The sequence below is a fragment of the Dendrobates tinctorius genome, unplaced genomic scaffold (assembly GCF_039654945.1).
Source record: "Dendrobates tinctorius isolate UK_male_01 unplaced genomic scaffold, ASM3965494v1 ptg000111l, whole genome shotgun sequence".
Taxonomy (NCBI): Eukaryota; Metazoa; Chordata; class Amphibia; order Anura; family Dendrobatidae; genus Dendrobates; species Dendrobates tinctorius.
The window spans coordinates 14,742,804-14,762,669 of NW_027361779.1; the positions used below are offsets into that span (position 1 = coordinate 14,742,804).

At 40.4% G+C, this 19,866-nt stretch overlaps 1 long non-coding RNA gene across 1 annotated transcript in view; it reads right to left on the bottom strand.

Annotated features, from left to right (window-relative positions):
- The window catches only part of LOC141100838 (uncharacterized), a 197,461-nt gene extending 183,828 nt beyond the window's left edge, over positions 1 to 13,633 (bottom strand). The window contains exon 1 of the long non-coding RNA XR_012234798.1: positions 13,284 to 13,633. This is a non-coding gene — a long non-coding RNA (uncharacterized lncRNA). The remainder of the gene's footprint in view (positions 1 to 13,283) is intronic.
- Positions 13,634 to 19,866: the final 6,233 nt, after the last annotated feature.

A 19,866-nucleotide genomic window follows, 5' to 3' on the forward strand; every position in this document is an offset into this window, starting at 1 on the left:
GATAAGTTGTCTCTCTCCCAGGAAAAGGCCCAGCGGTTTTCCAACTGGCGTAGGACCGTTGGTCCCCAGTTTAATGTGGGTGATATGGTTTGGTTGTCATCAAAAAATATCGCTATGAAGGTGGCTTCTCCTAAGTTTAAGACTAGATTTATTGGACCTTACAAGATTTTGGAGATTATTAATCCGGTCTCTTTTCGGTTGGCTCTTCCTGTCACATTTAAAATTCATAATGTGTTTCATAAGTCCTTGTTAAAGAGGTTTGTTGAACCAGTAGTTCCTGTGGTGGCACCTCCTGACCCTGTATTGGTTGAAGGTAACATGGAATATGAGGTAGAGAAGATACTGGATTCCCATCTGGCTAGACGGAGACTCCAGTATTTGGTTAAGTGGAAGGGTTATGGTCAGGAGGATAATTCCTGGGTCTCTGCCTCTGATATTCATGCCGAAAGATTGGTGCGTGCCTTTCATCGGGCTCACCCGGATCGCCCTGGTGGCATGGATGAGGGTTCGGTGACCCCTCCTCAAGGGGGAGGTACTGTTGTGAGTTCATTTTTCCCTTCACCATTGAGGTCTGATGAACTCCCTCCTCTGGTGAAGGAAGGTAGTGAGGCTGATTACCAAACACCTGGGCAGCTAGATGATGACTGGGTGGCTGGAATTGAGGACTGGATATAAGGCTGCCGACGCCCTTCTTCCTGGCTGGTGATTTTCCTCCTGGATTCTTGGAGACCAGTCTGATTCCTGCATCTCTAAGCTAAGTTTTTCTGCTCTGCTTTGTACTCTTCAGTTTTGTTTTTGTTTTGCCTTGTTTTTTGGGAGTTCTGCCATCCCCGGCCGGGGGTGAGCTGAATTCCATTTTTGTCTCTTATCTGTTGATCTTTTGCTCTGTCTTCAGAATATACCTGAGTGCTGATATAGTCTTTTGAAGCCTAGCGACTTCAGGGCCTGTTTTTCCTATCAGTCGGATGGCTCATTTTGATAGGGTTTTTGCGGATGGCAGACAGCAGCTTTCCTATCCTGTCCTATGTAGTTAGCTTGGGCCCCATCATTTGCTCAACCTATCTTTCTATCTGTGTTAGTGTTTTCATCTTGCTTCACCGTCATTATATGTTGGGGGCTGCCTATTGCTTTGGGGTCTGCTCTGGGGCAGTTTAGTTTTTCCCCTTTCTGTCTTTAGGCTATGTAGTTCTCCGGCTGTGATCGAGGGGTCTAGGGCACCGTAGGAACCCCCCACGGCTACTGCTAGTTGTTGTGGATAGGTCCAGGGGTCTGCAATCCGATAGCTGCAAACCTCTGGTTTTTCTGGACTTAGCTGGTATTTTGTTTTTTTCCTCCTTCGGTGACTCATCATAACACTAATCTTTATCTTTATTTATTCCTTCTAGACGTAATTGAAGGCTTGTTTTCAGCTCCAATTCATGCCTTTGGGGATTGAATATGGATTTTTCTACAACATACACATTCTGCTTGTTAGTTAAAACGTAGAATGTTAAAACATAATACAATTGATATTACAGAAATAATCAGTATACCGTAATTGGAAAAAGTAGATTGTAGCTAGAGGTAGCGTAACACAACAACTTAGAAGTGTCCACTAAGTGACTCCTCTTAGGCTTTCCACTGCACATCTATAGTTGGCTATTTGGTAACCGTGTCAATCATAAATAGCCTGGTAAGGATGAACTACTCTAAATTATCAGCAAAACCTGTTGCAGCTGGTGTTCTACAACTGGTCATAGTCAAACGGATCTGCAAGATTTCCTGTTTGGGGATACTAGCCCACCAGTACCCCTAGAGTTTACATTCTGGCTCTAGAAGTGCTATTGCAGTATATAGAAATAGCAAAGTAAGAAAATAAAATGTTTTAAAAATATTAAAAACAATAAAGACGGATAAAAATTCAAATGAACCCCCTTTTCTCATTTTAAACATATAGAAAAAAACCATAATTGATATCATCAATAGGGATAAGCGGACCCGTGGATGTTCGGGTTCGTCCAAAATAGAGTTGAAAGTTCGGTTTGGTATCAGAACTTGACCCTGAACGCGAAACCAATAGAAGTCAAGGGGTACCCGAACTCGGTGCTTTAAAATTGTTGTAAAATGGTCATTCTAAGTGCTAGGAGGCTGCAAAAGATAGCTAATTGGGGGTAACAGCAGGGCAATTGCCCTGCAAACAAAAGTGGATAGGGAAGTGACTTAAAATAACAGAATTAAAAAAAATTACAATCTTGAACCAGGAGGCAGAGGTCCAAGTGGAGGAGGAGGTGGCGGCGTAAGTGGAAGAGGCATAGGAGGAGGTTTATTTATTTATTTTTGGGAGGGCACTCTTAAAACATGCAGTGTAATTATCTGTTGACCACTTTCTCTCTGTATACAACCGTTTCATACTCTGCACTTTTTTTCATGAAAACAATGAGGAGAGCATCAAATACAGTAGTAGATGTGGCAGTGTTGCTGGTGTAGCTGCTGCAGAGAGGCAGTGGTTGATCTGTGCTTTCTACACACCCAAACGAAACACCTTCCTCTGGTGCAAGCAGGTGACAGGAGGACGTTTTGTGTAATTTAAAATGCCCGAGTATAGCCAGATGAATTGTGAGGACATAACAAATAGAGGTGGTTTTAGATTGGTTGGCTGAGCGTGCCTTCAGTTCCTTTGCTTTGTCTTCCACCCAGTCGCCTGAAAGTGCAGATTTAGGACCATTCGACCTATGGGCATCTATCTTACACCTCACCTCCATGCAATCAGGCAGGCAGTCTAAACCCCAAGTCATGCAGCAGTCATTTCTGCTTCTGTTTCCTCCCGGTACTCCGGTTTCCTCCCACCCTCCAAAGACATACTGATAGGGTATTTAGATTTGAACCCCATCGGGGACAGTGATAATGTATGCAAAACTGTAAAGCGCTGCAGAATATGTTAGCGCTATATAAAAAAATAAAGATTATTCTAATTATGTAAAAAAAAAATTAAAATTTTGTAATAAAATTTAGTCGGTGTTTTGAATATCTTTTTCTTTGGGTTATATGTTTTAATAGATATTCTTAATCTTTGGTGATTTTTTGATCATTATTATTATAGTATTTATTTTTCATATAGGTGTCTATATTCTTGAGTAAAGCCTGTTTCAATCTGTCAGTGATTTGAGACTGGGACATAGGTTCCCCTTCCAACAAGTCAATGACCCAAAGCACACTGCTAAAGCAATACTCGATTTGTTTAAGGGAAAACATGTTAAAGTTTTGGAGTGGCCTAGTCAGAGCCCAGACCTTAATCCAATTAAGAATCTGTGCTTAAGGGGGTTTTACACTAAGCGATATCGCTAGCAATATCGCTAAAACGTCACTGGTTTTGTGACGTTATAGCGATATTGCTAGCGATATCGCTATGTGTGATACTTACCAATGACCGGCTCCCCCGCTGTCCATCGCTGATCGCGCGAGAATGTCCGGCTCCATTTCTCGTCGGGCGCTTCCTGCTGTGACGACGAGCGACGCGTGGACGCGGGCGGGAGGACGTCAGGATCGCTGTGTGTGAAAGGTGAGTATCGTGCGCTGCGTCGCTGCTGCATCGCTGTGAGATCTTTCTGTATGAAAGCTCACTAGCGATCATTTAGCGATGCAGCAGCGATCCTGACCGGGTCGGATCGCTGGTCGGATCGCTGGTGCATCGCTAAATGTAAAAGGGCCTTTAGACTTTAAGATTGCTGTTCATTAGAGGAAATGATCTAACTTGAAGGAGCTATAGCAGTTTTGCCTTGCGAAATGGGCAAAAATCCCATTGGCAAGACATGGAAAGCTCATAGAGACTTATGAATACTTTCACAAGCCACTATACATGAGGAAGAAGCCAGTATGGCTTTGAAGTGCATAATTACTGTGCATGTGCAATAAAGAAGCTGTTTTCATGAGCATTTCTAGACTTCATCTGACTGCAGCGCATATACAACGGAGTTTTTTTCCTCCATCCACATAAAAACATTGAAAAAGTACTCAGGAAAATCAACCAAAAAACACTGAAAAAAACATTGTAGAAAAAAAAACACTGGCATTTTCCTGAAGCATCTTCCTTGGCTCATTCGTCAACTTGAAAAAGATGTTGGGTCTTGAGGGGCATGCTAGAGTCAGATGCTCCTGATTCTTAAAGAGGTGAATGCCTTTTCATGAATTTTGACTGTCTTATAAGTGGCGTATGCCTCCATGCACTACGCCAGAAATCTTACCCCAATCAGGTACTGGAATAGGACTTCTGGGTAGAGAATGGCACAGCTCATCATGAATTAGATGAGCTGTGACATTGGGCCCCCACCACAACCTTCCCACCCCAGCTCTGCCCATTTTGCTGGCGCTGGATGAACTGATATGAAAATGCCAAAAGTCACAAAATTTTGCCCCATCTCCAAATTGAGCTTAAATTTTATGACTTTTCAAAGCTTGTACACTGGAGTTCAGCAGGAAATCTTTTAATTTGGTTTGTTGTGTGTACACACTCCAAAATGGCTTTATTTTGCATCTCGGGACAAATGCAGCTTACTCTTAGCTAAGACACTTAGACCTAGGATAGCTACGACATTTGTGATGTCTGTCCACTCCCAGATCAGGGATAAAATACACTATATTCCACAAGAACTCCAAGCTTACTGTAAATAAGTGTACTTCACAACGATTTTCCATTTTTTTCTCCCCTTCTTCCAAGAGCCATAACTTTATTTTTCCATCCACATAGCCGTGTGAGAGCTTGTATGATAAGTAGCAGCTGCATTGATGATTTAGTCATGAATCATCCCGCAACTAGAGTGGTTAAAATGGTTATAGGAGAAAGGGAGTGGTTAGCTCAGCCCCTGCGGATTCTGGGAAACGGCGGCCACTAAGAGTACTTATTCCCTCAATGTCGTTTTAAAACGTTAATCGTGAATAAGACTATAGTGCCCCCAGAGACAGAAAATCACCACGGGCTCAGCTACCAGGGGTATGAGACATTCACTGAATAACAGCGATCACAAAAAAATTAAAATGTACCCGCTGTTTCAATGATCTCACTCTCTTTTTACATGATATGTGTCAGAAGAGAGAGAAAGTATGCCCCCAAGATCCCCCGGTCCCTCCGCCATCCCCTGGTCCCTCCTGATCAGCCTGGCCTCATCTTCCTGGAAAAAATGGCGGGCATATATACAGTGCGCCCGCCGAGATCTGCTGGCCGGTACCCAGCAACAATAGGAAATTTTTCCTATTGGTTCATTTTGAGCACTGTGATAGACCCTATGACAGTGATCAAAATAAAAAAAAATAGTAAATCAAATCCCCCTTTGTCATCCCCTTAGCTAAAAATTATAAAGTAATTTTTTGTTAGGGATTAGGGTGGGGTTAGGGATGTGTTAGGTTTAGGGTTGGGGTTAGAATTGGTCTTTTTTCAAAAGTAAAAAAAAGACGATATGACGGTTAGTTTTGAGTGCAAGTTTGCATTGCAGATGCCTGCACTTTTTTGGGGATGTCTAACAGCCATGAAACATATGGGGCAGGGACTCGAGCATGTCATTCGGGCACTCGATGCAAACTGGAGTGGCGAGCGCTTGCACTCAACACTTATGACTACATATTCAATATGACAACCTAATGTTATCAAAGTCTGCGTCATACCAGTGGGTTCAAAATGCTCACTATACCCCTGGATAAAATCCTTGAGGGGTGTGGTTTCCAAAATGGTGCTACTTGTGGAGGGTTTCCACTATTTAGGCACATCAGGGGCTCTCCAAATGTAACATGGCTTCCTCAAATTATTCCAGCAAATTTTACATTGAAAAAGTCAAATGGCACTCCAGTGGTTTTCTCCCTCATATTGAGTATCAGTTTAGTCAGGAGAAATTGCACAACAAATTTTGGGGTCCATTTTCTACTATTACAATTGTGAAAATAAAAACGTTTTGGTCTTAAGTAATTTTTTGTGAAAAAAAATAAATGTTCATTTTTTTCCTCCACATTGCTTCAGTTCTTGTGAAGCACCTGAAATGTCAATACAATTCTTGAATGTGGTTTTAAGCACCTTGAGGGGTGCAGTTTTTAGAATTGTGTCACTTTTGGGTATTTTCTGTCATATAGGCCCCTAAAAGTGTCTTCAAATGTGATGTAGTCCCTAAAAAAAATGGTTTGATAAATTTTGTTGGAAAAATGAGAAATCGCTGGTCAACTTGTAACCCTTTACCCTTTTTTTATTAACAAAAAATTATGTTTCCAAAATTGTACTGATGTAAAGTAGACATGTGGAAAATGTTATTTATTAACTATTTTGTGTGACATGACTCTCTGATTTAAGGGGATAAGAATTACAAGTTTGAAAATTGTGAAATTTTCAAAATTTTCGATAAATTTCCATTTTTTTCACAAATAAATAGAGCCCTATAGAAGAAATGTTACCACTATCATGTACAATATTTAATAAAAAAAACAATCTCAGAATCAGTGGGATATATTGAAGCATTCCAGAGTTATAACATCATAAAGTGAAAGTGGTCAGAATTGTAAAATTTGGTCTTGCAGTTTTGTTTCTTGATGGTTTTATGTTCATGAGGTATGAGTACCTATAATACAGAAACCTGCTTCACACTAGAGGGAGAATGATGTTTTAATTATTATTATAATAATAAAGGATCTTCACCTACCATATTTTAAGGCAATATTATCCCACAGTTTCTCCTCTTGGAGGTGAACCATTATTTTGCTGTGGTGTATTAAGCTATGCACACTTTTCTCTTCATTGTTACAAAGTGATTTGCATTTACAGTGCTTTACAAAGTGATTTACATCAGATAACTGTTGGACAAATAATATTTTAGCCAACATATACTGCAACTGGACTCCTCCATACATTATCTCTTTACATGATAAGCGCAGTTGAGCATGGATATGTTCTTGGTGGAAAAAGGGGAGTAAGTAACTACCAGACATCTCCAGCTGCCCAATCCATCCATTATGAAATTTGCAGTCAAGGGAAAATTCAGAAATCCCATAAACATTAGATTGTCTTCCAGTACCACTTTTAACCCTTTTTGGACCTTCAATCAGAATCTCAGTCCCAACAAGTAACACAATGAGAAGAACTACACCTGTCTATGAAATGGTTTTCTTTTTATTGAAATGTGCACATTGTAGATTCAGACTTAAGGTAGCAAAACTGCAAAAAAAAAAACACTTGGAAACAAGGAGTAAAAAAACCACATGTGAAACAAGCCAAAATATGAATTAAACCTTAGATTCCTCAAAGTATGCCTTCTTTACTCTGATGACAAATTTACACACCCTTGGTATTCCTTTAAGCAGTTTCATCAGAAAGTCATCTAGAATGGCTTCCAATAAACAGGTGTGCCTTGTCAAAAGTTTAATTGTAAAATCACCAGCCTGTAAAAAGTGTCTGTGACCATAAGGGTATGTGCCCATGATCAGGACTTGCTGGATTTTGACGCTGCATGTGTACAGTGTCAAAACCAGAGAGGCCAGATGTTACAGCATAGTGGATGAAATTTCTAGAAATCCCAAGTCCAGTATGTGTGTATGTGCACTTGCGGATCAACCGCAGTCACAGACATGCGGCACGTCATTCAGGACCGCAACATGTCAATTTCTATTACGGAGACGCTAGTCTCTGCAGCATAAATTTCAACAATAGAATGTATTTGGATGCAATAAATCTGCATTGTTCACTGAACACATGTGTATTTACCTGCGTGATTGGAACACAGCATTTTGGATGCAGCAAAAATACGCTGCTTCCAAAGCGCTGCTACTTCCTGATCATGAAAACGTACCCTTGGCAGTGTTTTGCAGTGTTGACACATAGTTCCATACAATGCTGAGCCCTTCCACACCTTCTCTAAACCAGAATATGGCAAGAACCACTCAAGAAAAGAAAAACAACAGTCCATAATTACCTTAACACATGAAGGTCAGTCATTGCAGAAAATTGCTGGAACCTTGAAGGTATCCTCAAGTGCAGTCATGAGAGCCAATCAATCACTATGATGAAACTGGCTCTTATAAGGACTTCACCATGAAAGTGTTAGGCGTCGGGTTCCGGGCACTGCACAGCGGGAATCCCGAGCCTTGCCATCGGCGGTCTCCCATTTCCCTTCGGCCGCAGTGGAGCCTGCTCAGCAGACTCCACAATCCCGGCGTTCTGCCCACACCAGCATTGTGGGTTCAGTTGCTGCTGCCACCTCTGGCCCGATTATGGCAATGCAGCCTGGCCAGCAGCAAAAGACTCCAGAGTCTAAGTCTTTCCTTCGGTCCACTGAGCATGCTCATGAGACGATCTCCCATTGGGGATCGGGAGTCACATGCTCAGGTTCTTTTCCAGTTCTGATTGGTCCATCAGGAGGATCAGGAAGGTCCCAGAAGGGCACGGCTATAAAAGGTTTGCATGGCCACCCCACCATGCGCTATGATAGACTCTGAGGCTAATGTATTTAGTGTATGTATGATGATGGATGAATGAGCCTGGTGACTGACGCATTTTAATTCCCCCCTCCTTGGATATTATGTATGAGTAAAGGGCCCTTTAGGCTATGTGCACATGTACCGGAACTCGCGGAAATTACCGTGAGAATTCCGGAATTCCATTCCGCGGGAAAATCGCATTTTAAATTCCCACAATTTTCCCGCGGAAAAACTAGCATTTTGCAAGCGTAATTAGCTTGCAGAATGCTAGCATTTTCCAAGCGATCTGTAGCATCGCTTGGAGAACTGATTGACAGGTTGGTCACACTCGTCAAACATAGTGTTTGACAAGTGTGACCAACTTTTTACTACTGAGTCTGGCTATGCAGCATCAGTAGTAAAAGATAAAATGTAAAAAAAAAATAAAAAATGGTGTTATTCTTACCTTCCGACGTCCCACGCAGCCGTTCCCAGTAATCCTTTGCGAAAATGCCCGCGATGACGTACGTTCTCGCGGGATCGCGACGTCTCGCGGTAATTTGCGATGACGTCGCGCGAATGACCGCGAGACTTCGCGATCCCACTAGAACGGACGCCATCGCGGGCATTTTCGCAAAGGATTACTGGGAACGAGAGCGTGGAGAGAGGCGGGAAGGCTGCGCGGGACGTCAGAAGGTGAGAATAACAATATTTTTTATTTTAAATTCTATTTTTTACAGGGATATGGTACCCAGAGCCCGGAGGACAGTCTCCTCTCCTCCGGACCATGGGTACCATCCGCAACTGTTCTGCTTACTTTCCACATGGTGTGCACAGCCACATGCGGGAAATAAGCGGAACAATGCATTCCTATGGGTGCGGGATCACCGCAATTCCACAAAATTAATGAGCATCCTGCGGTTTTTACCGCGAAGCGATTCCGCCGCGGTAAAAACCGCAGCATTAGCACAGCATTGCGGAATCCCATAGGAATGCATGGAATGCTAATTTTTTGCGTTTTCGCTGCAAAATCGCGCAGTTAAAACCGCCGCGGAAACGCGAAAAAAATGCAACGTGTGAACTCAGCCTTACACATAGCAATGTCGCTAGCGATATCGCTAAAGCGTGACCAATTTTGTGACGCAGCAGCAATATCGCTAGCAATATCGCTACATGTGATACTCACCTCCGACCGGCTCCCCCGCTGGCTATCGCTTATCGTGCGAGATCGGCCTGGTCCATTTCTTGTCGTCGGCTTCCTGCTGGCGCCGAGTGAGATATGGACGCGGGCGGAAGAAGACATCATTGCTGCATCTGAAAGGTAAGTACGACCGCCGACCGTTGCTGCGTTGCTGCTGAGATCTGCCTGTTTGGCAGCTCATTAGTGACCATTTAGCAATGCACCAGCGTTCCTGACCGGGTTGTATCGTGTCGGGATCGCTGGTGCATCGCTAAATGTAAAGGGGCCTTTAGGGTTAGGAATTAGAGTCAGCACATTAGCTCTAGCACTGCATAGCGCCGCAGTGTTGCTCCACATCTACCGCAAGTGCCTAGAGCGTCGGCCAGTATAGGCCTCCTTGGCCACTGCTACCGCAGCGTCCGCTACAGTAACGCCATGCGCCGTGTGTGCACTTTCCAGCACCGTTTGTTAGGCTGGTTAGTGGCGTCCATCAGGGCAGACACTGCACACGTTGCAAGCTGTGGTTCACACCACCGTGACCTGTGACGCTAACAGGTTGCAGTTGTTCGCCGGCTGGTACGTATTACGTGAAGTATCGGAGCTCGTGCCTGCTAGCATCGGCTCAGTGGTTACCCATTTGTGTCCAGCTTTCCTCCTACATGTCTTTCCCGCATTTTTCAGCAGCAGTTGGTCACCTCTGCACTGTGGGCCCTGGGCTGCGAACCCACCTTATATATTATTTCATCTGTATTATTTGGTGCGTTGCGCCAGCCCCGTAACAGAAAGGAAGACCAAACATTTTCTCTGTTGAAGAGAATAAGTTCATAAAAGTTCAAAGCCTCAGAAAAGACAAAAAGCCCCTCAGTGGAATGTGCATGTTCCAATCAGAGTGAGGAAAACCTTTGCATGAACAAATGTGTCCAAACTTATGACTGATATATGTACAGATGGAATGAATGGCGCTTTAAAAGACCACAGTCCCTATTGCAATGAAAAGTAAATTTTTGCCAGCAACCTGTGGTTCCAGCTCAGTTCCTAATACATTTCTTGGTGCAAACTACAGTGCTAGAACAGTCCATTAACTTAGGGCCAAATATACATGTGGTGTCTATTGAGGCTGTCAATTGCTTTATGTAAAGTTCAGTTTTAATAAACATTGGAACCCAACTAATTGCTAAAATGCATTCACCAGTTTCAGTCTAAATCAACGTTCTGACTTACATCTTCATTACATCAGGTACTCCCACTCCATGTGTAGTAGACTATCTGTGCTGTATATGGTTCTATCTGGTAATGAAGGCTTGTTGCCCACTCTCTTTCTTGAAACTTTCTCTGGTGTTGAAACTTCATGCCTAAGCCTTGAAAACTGCAGATAACTCTTGTGCTTGTCTACCTGCAGTCTATCACCTGACCTGATATAAATGATTGGAGCAGTTAGGAGGACCTGCAGGCTAAAAAATCTGAAAATGTGTCCAGGGGCTTATATTTAAATCATAGAATGTTAGAGTTGAAAGTTACCTCCAGAATCATCATGTCCAACCCCCAGCTCAATCCAGGATTCACTAAACCATCTCAGACAGATGTCTGTCCAGCTTCTGTTGAAGACTTCTAGTGAAGGAGAACTCACCACCTCTCATGGCAGCCTGGTCCACTCATTATTAACCCTGTCAAAAAGTTTTTTCTAAAATCTAATCTGTATCTTCTCCCTTTCAGTTTATTTCCATTGCTTCTCATGTTTACATGTGCAAATGATAATTAGAATGACCCCTCTACACTGTGACATCCCTTCAGATATTTGTAGACCGCTATTAAGTCTTCTTTTAGCCTTCATTTTTGCAAGCTAAAGTTTCCCAGATTCTTTAACCGTTCCTCGTAGGACATACTTTACTATCCGCTCACTATCCTGGTAGCTCTTCCCTGAACTTGCTCCAGTTCTTAACTCATTACCTAGGGAACAGCAACTTCTTACCAGCAGAAAACAAAGCTATACATCTATTTTCTTTGTTTTGTACCGCTATAAAATAGTAGGCATATAAAATAATAGTACCATTAATCCCCATGATATTTTGAAAAGGTAATAGCAAAATTGGAATAGTCACATTGTAGATTCAGACTTAAGGCAGCAAAACAATGAGGGAACACATATCGAAACAGAGTAAAGAAACAAACCAGACTATGTGTTAATAGTTCACCTCTAGCTTTGATCCAAAACTCCAGCCCAATTTGCTCATACAGTTTGCAGGGTTTTGCAGAAGCCGTAAAAAAGAGATTCAGCCTATAGAGTCTACATTTCTATATGACTGGGTGCAATACTCACGCATATCTAAAAATGCAATGAGAAATGTTCCAAGTTTCCTAGGTGAAACAAACATTACGTTTACTTTATGCTGAAATACTAACACAGTTCTACAGACTATTGTTTCACCTTACACAATGACAAGCATAAACTTTCTGTTATATTTATATGAGCAGCAGCTTTTCTCCAAATAATATACATTGCAGAACAGCAATTGCTCATTATATTAACATGGTTAATAATTTTTAGTAAAGAAGAGTAAGTCTCCATGTGCATTCTGCATGATCCATATTGTAGTGGTTTGGGATCGGTCAAGTACCGATAGTCTTTTTTGACATTCCTTTCCCCAAGATGGTTGTCTTGGTCGTACATGCCAATTTAATAGTGTCAGCTATAAAAATAAGAGTGGCTTTGTGGGCCACAACTTTTATGATGGGCCTCACTTAGACTATTTTCCATCATTTTATAGGTCTTATCTGCCTAGTTTACAGGAAAAGAATTTTTTTTTCAGAAAAACGAAGATATTTTAAGAAGTCATGATAACAGCAAATATACAAATCCAAACGTGTCACTACACTTTCTTTACGTCATTTCCCACTTGTCTTTATTTTCTAGGATCAACAAGTGTTTGAAAAAAAAAATATTGGAACAAGGCTGTCTGGGGATAAAACATCATTAGTTACAGCGTGCAGTTTGTTTGAAATATGCGTTCCAGTACTTTAATATCTAAGTACCGCCTTGTGGAAAACTAATTACTGAACCACTGAGAGCTTCATAATGTCCTGCATTTAAGTCCTGAGCGTCATACATAATGCATGGGAAGCAGGCTCTGCTCTCTGATTACAGAACACTGTCATTAAATGAGCAAATTAAAGATGTGAATAATTCACAGGCTGAGCGTATTGTCAGAGCTGCATTGTGAAATTAGAATTTCTAATAAGCACTGCAATTTTTTTTAACCCAATTAACACAGAGAACGTCTTGAGACTGAACAGTACAATAAAAATTATTACCTTATTCTTTTGCTTCACAACAGACAAATTAAACACAGTACTTAATTTTGTAACATTAATTACTTGATCGCAGGAATCCGCTGTTTTAATCAAAACTCAAATATTTACTTAAAAGCAGAAAAAAATACACAAAAAGCTTCTTAAATATTTTCAGATAAAAATGGTTCTGAGAACAACTGAAGTGCATTGAAATAACCTAATAGTTTGTGCTCCGCGAAAATAAAATCAAAGCTAATTTCCTTTGCAGCCACTGCTAGTGTTGTTCTTGCTAGGAGCACGCACTAGGCTTCTATGATCACACTGCAAAAAGACGTATGCTGTATTCTGTGTATGTTCTTGATGTGACACACAATAAAAAAAGCTTTACGTAATGTATAAAACATTTACGTACCTTAAATACTGTAACGGAAGATTAGTTCATTTTGTTTCTTCGACCATCAAGAAGTCCAAGGCTATACATACTCATTTTCAGGACAAAATCTATGTGTCGTCAGAATAAAGATACATCATTTTTTCCATTTTCCATAGAGTAAATTCCGAAACAGTTGATAGCATCCACATGATGTTTTCATCTTTCCATCCATAACAGGCTGCTCCACAGGCTGAAGAAGTTAAAAATCAGGTAAAAGAATGCAGTAGGTTTTATTAAAATCAGTCGCAGCAGTTGTCCATAGTCTTTAATATGTTCATATTTGATTGTGTGCATATTAGAAGGTAGCTACTGGAAGCAGCCTCAATGCAATGCCCAAAGATATGGGGAGAGACACTGAGAGGGAGAAGGAAAAGAAAAAGAGGGCTGTCAGTGCAGATAAATCTGCATATGGAAATTAGGGTAATCCTGGGTACAGTTTTATTTAACAATGATGTAGTGTTTTTTTAATTAGCCAGGAAGGTTAGCAATGCAGAATGAGACAACGGAGGGGATAGAAGGGAACCATACAAAAGTTTAGTGAAATTAGAACCAGAAAAAGTACATCCTGCCTATTCATTTGTATCTTTATCCTATTAATTACTAATCATCTTTAAAAAAAAATGACATTATATAATATGTGAAGCAGAATGCAAAGAACGAGTTGAGGTTCTAAGGCTGTTAGCTGATGGGCCTAGAATGATCACAGATCCAGATAAAAATGTGACATGAGACAAATGTTGGTTCGGATGAGAACAGGATTGTTTGAAAATTTAGAAATCAAATTTTTCAAGTTTCATTCACATTTGCTGAGTGTGTATTTTTTTTCCTAGTTGCAGCACTGTAGCTCTTAATGCTGCTCTTAAATTTACTGATTTTGTGTCTTGAAATGATCTCCGATTGGTAAATATTTGGCGGACATGTAACAGTCTGTTCACACTGGCAAGTTCAAAAGGAGGAACGGCATTTCATGTGAAGTTGTGCTCAAGGAAAATGTAATGTATAGAATTCAAAGAGGTCCCGGCTCTCATGTTCTGATGAATCAGGCTTTGAATCCAATTAACAGATAAATTTAATTAGGACCCATGTCAGCTTATCCCAGGCTTTCATCAATATTGTTGATGAAAGCCTGGGATGGGCTAAAAGGTGAAGGTGTCCTATTTGGATTTATCGGACTAAATGCCTGATTCATCACTTCCTGTTTACACAGGCAGACCGCTCTTCAGATTCGCCATGAATGATTAGTAATAGATCAGGGGAGATGTATATCTTTGTACCGTGTTAGCCAGTAGATAGAAAAATATTCAGGATTGAGAGTCCTCAGTAGTTGATACCTTTTAATGGCTAACTGAAAAGATGGTAACACATTGCAAGCTTTCGAGACTACTCAGGTCTCTTCATCAGGCTAGACTAATACAAAATCTGAAGAGACATATTTATGCACAATACAGCCTAGAAAAAATGCAATAGATAAGACAAGTGACGTGAAGCAGAACTATCAATATGGGAGAGGGAGAAACATAAATATAAACATTGGACCAGTTCATAGATAAGGAGTCCGGATGTTTTATGGTCCTCTGATTGGGGTCTAGTTCTGTGTTGTGATGCCCCCACACGGTTTTAAAAGGAAATTCCTTAATTGATGTAAAAAGACATAAATCCATGCGACACATTCATTCCAGCACTGAGAGTGTCAAAGTTCGTCATAAATTTGTACTCCCAAACTTGTCTCTCTCTCTGAGAATTGAAGTTACCTTTCAATACCAGTAATTTCATATCCACGCTGCTGTGATCAGGGATACAGAAATGTTTTGCCACAGGTAGATCCACAAGCTTAGAACAAGGATGAATGCTCATCGTCACACAATAAGAGAAAAAAGAATGGATCTACCTGTGGCAAAACATTTCTGTATCCCTGATCACAGCAGCGTGGATATGAAATTACTGGTATTGAAAGGTAACTTCAATTCTCAGAGAGAGAGACGAGTTTGGGAGTACAAATTTATGACGAACTTTGACACTCTCATTGCTGGAATGAATGTGTCGCATGGATTTATGTCTTTTTACATCAATTAAGGAATTTCCTTTTAAAACTGTGTGGGGGCATCACAACACAGAACTAGACCCCAATCAGAGGACCATAAAACATCCGGACTCCTTATCTATGAACTGGTCCAATGTTTATATTTATGTTTCTCCCTCTCCCATATTGATAGTTCTGCTTCACGTCACTTGTCTTATCTATTGCATTTTTTCTAGGCTGTATTGTGCATAAATATGTGACTCTTCAGATTTTGTATTAGTCTAGCCTGATGAAGAGACCTGAGTAGTCTCGAAAGCTTGCAATGTGTTACCATCTTTTCAGTTAGCCATTAAAAGGTATCAACTACTGAGGACTCTCAATCCTGAATATTTTAGTAATAGATCAGTGTGCATAAGCTGCCATTGTTCTCGCCATCACAATTCCTGTTTACACAGGGAGATGTGCTGCAAAGAACTATGATCTTTTGGGCAAACAAAATGATTTGCTTCCTGTTTATATTGCACAAGTATTGTGAACAAGAGTTTCCAAGAATACTTGTTCACAATAATAGTGCAGTATAAGTGCAACTTCCCATGATGAACTTTTGGTGAGTTTTTGTTTTTGCAGATTTTCAACCGCATTTCTTCACTTATTAGCTAGGTTAGGCTACTTACGGGTATTTTTACATGCATTTTTATCTTGTTTTTGAAGCTGTCATTGTTGCTTTTTTATATTCAATGTTTTAAATAACTGCTTTGTTTTTGATGCTTCCTGGTATTTGGCTTTGACAAAACTTTATTGATGCAGTCATGACTGCATTACATGCATTTTTAGTGTGTTTCTGCAGCACTGGTGTGATAAATGAATATTTGAGGTGTTAGTTGATCTGCACCTGATATCTATGGAAAGTTATACAGTATGTATAGATAATGACCAATCAGATCTAAGTTCTTTTCTCACTATGACACATAATATTCCTTTGCATGAGAATAAAATAAAACTAGTCCAGTGAAAAGCTTATGTCTTGGCATGGTATTTTTTGTATCCTTGGAGCTGGTTATCACGTGAGTTAATTCTGCCTGAAACTTGGTGACTTTTTGCATTTCTACTTTTGTTCCTACGAGATTTGCCAAAGTACTAGAGCTGGGGCCTGATGAAGCCCACCCAAACAAATTTAGCAACATTTATGCCACATTAAGGGCATATGTACATCTTGCTAGAAATGTACTCCAGTCCCTACTTGGAGTATCATTTCTGGTAGAGGCACATAAAATGCCAGTCTTAATGAATCAAGCCTTATGTTTTTTGAGGTAGTGGGAAATTAGGTCAGAGATGTGAAGAGGTATCTAGGAACTGTATTGTAAGAATTGTATATTACTGTTAGTATTTTTAACTGAATTATTTGGGTAATGTGTAATCTTGAAGGGGTTGGCAGAGGAAAGATGCAGAAGAGAAATAAGGTCAGAGGTCTACTAATCAGACAATCTAAGAATAGATCAAAAACAGAGCATTCAACAATAAAATCACTTTTTATTTATTCATGTGTAAAAAGGTATATAATAATTGATGCTACAAAAAAGGTACAAGAAAAAGAAGAACAACAAAACTCCCATTACTCAGAATATTGCTGCATGGTGAAGGACCATATGAATACAAATCATGGAATATAGCACAAAAAGGTATGAATAATTTGTGAGCAGATATATTCTGATGTGCCAAGTATTCAATAGTGGCTACAAAAGCCAAAACAGGTTACACATAAGGCATCAGGCACAACTACCGCTCTGGTAAATGCAACCTCTATGTCCTGACAACCACAGTTGGATAACTATTAGACTAGCCCACAATTAAGGGCTAGATATCTATCAGGACTGTTGCATCTACCCGGCCATACAAAACCAACCTAATGAAACTGATCCATGCTTAAAGCCACAGGGACCTTTACCTGGATCCTAGCAGCGTATTGTGCAGGTGAAGTTGGGGTCCCGGCCTTCTGCCCCGAAGCGCACGTTTCGCCCTGCTTCCTCTGGGGGCATGAGTTATGGGAGTTTTGTTGTTCTTCTTTTTCTTGTACCTTTTTTGTAACATCAATTATTATATACGAATAAATAAAAAGTGATTTTATTATTGAATGCTCTGTTTTTGATTTTGGCTATATTTTGGCATTTGGGATCTGGTTTCCTATTGTTGGTGATAGGAGCATAGTATATTGTTGTTATATTGGCACATTTGGGATTAATGAATCTAAGAATAGATTGGAGGAGCACAGGAGTGCTAGATGGGAAGCCACAGAGAAGAATGGTACAGTAGACTAGCTGGAAGATAATGTGGCCTTTTACTAGTATTTTTGCTGTTTCAAAGTTGAGCTAAGAGAATATTCAGGAAATGGTGTTGATTTGGAGATGGCATAAGGTGATGAAGGACAGTTTACCCCCTATTCTCCTTAAAAGGGTAACTAAACGTTCAACATTTTTTCATATTTTGCAGTACTGAATCACCCTACCATTCACTCAAGACACGCCTAAGGAGTACACAGCTCAGATCAGAGCACACAGTTCCTGCCTGATCATGCACACAAAGTGGAGTATAAACTCAATAAAAAACATAGGTTTTGTATCGTCCCGAGACCCCCCCGACAGGTCCCTCAAGAGAAGTGTAGAGGCTATGCTTTCTATTGAATCCATACTCTGCTCTGCATGAGCAATTAAGCAGGAACTGTGTGTCTACTGAGCTTCACACTTCTCTGGAGTCTAACAAGTAATCGTCATGTTCTCAGGATCTGGACCACCCCTTATCAACAGACCAGTGCCTGTAAAATATGAAAAAAATGTTGAAAGTTTATTTACTGCATGAACTAAAATCCAGTTTGGTGATCTGAGGAAGCTTCAGAATGCCGATTGGGTTCAACATCTGTTATTTAATTGCATTATTATTATTATTATTATTTATTGTTATAGCGCCATTTATTCCATGGCGCTTTACATGTGAGGAGCGGTATACATAAAAACAAGTACAATAATCTTAAACAATACAAGTCATAACTGGTACAGGAGGAGAGAGGACCCTGCCCGCGAGGGCTCACAATCTTCAAGGGATGGGTGATAATACAGTAGGCGAGAGTAGAGCTGGTCATGCAGCGGTTTGGTCGATCGGTGGTTACTGCAGGTTATAGGCTTGTCAGAAGAGGTGGGTCTTCAGGCTCTTTTTGAAGGTTTCGATGGTAGGTGAGAGTCTGATATGTTGTGGTAGAGAGTTCCAGAGTAGGGGTGATGCGCGAGAGAAATCTTGTATGCGATTGTGAGAAGAGGAGATAAGAGGGGAGTAGAGAAGGAGATCTTGTGAGGATCGGAGGTTGCGTGCAGGAAAGTACCGGGAGACAAGGTCACAGATGTATGGAGGAGACAGGTTGTGGATGGCTTTGTATGTCATGGTTAGGGTTTTGTATTGGAGTCTCTGGGCAATGGGGAGCCAGTGAAGGGATTGACAGAGGGGAGAAGCTGGGGAATAGCGGGGGGACAGGTGTATTAGTCGGGCAGCGGAGTTTAGAATAGATTGGAGGGGTGCGAGAGTGTTTGAGGGGAGGCCACTGAGCAGGAGGTTGCAGTATCCACGCCTGTGAGACAAGAATACAATTAAAAATATGTGCAGGCGGATTAGAAGCCCTAACTAGCTTCAGAAGAGGCTAAAGTTGATATAGTAATCGACTTTATGTGTATAATCAGCTCAGATTCGATCACCTAAGTTTAGTTTCTTTCTGAAACATGCCTTGGAAAAAGCTAGCCCAGATGTAATGAGTGGTGGTAGTCATGGTGTGAGGGGGAAAAGATGATAGCCGAGTTTGAACTATGCGGAAAAGGCTGCTTTTTTATTTCATTTGGATAATGGTGTAGAGCTACAATTGTTTTATTGCTTGTACTAATTTTTCAGCTAATTGGGTAAATCTAAGTGACAATATTAAAACTGTATAATGTCTGGTTTGGAAAGACTTATCCATTTAGATAGAAATATAAGACTATATAAATACATCCAATAGGGTGAATTGAATAAAGATGAAATTAGGTCCTTCATGATGAATATTGATTTATTTAATAATGCAAGTCAGAGGGCTTATATTAAACTATTTAATAAAGCATTTAATTTCCTTCCATTAATCCCTCAAATTGAATGCCTTCACTTTAAAGATGACGTTGACATTGAATGAATCAATAATTATTGATCGTATCCGAGGTAAACATTGGCATTTTCAACACCATAAATCTTACCTTCAAGACAATTTTAATGGAAACATTTTGTATTGCAATCATTTTATGATTTGTTAACAATTAAATTATAATAATCGTTCATTTTTCATTCCACTATTTCTACACATTTTTTTTATTTTACAACACTTTCTATTAAAATAGTCTGATTCCCTATTTGGGGCAGTTAAAATCAGCAGGATACTTTTTTTCACAACTCACATTAAACAGATGATGTTGTTGCTTTACATTGGTAAACTATGTGCCTCATTAGCATTGAGTATATAGTAAAAATCAAAAAGTA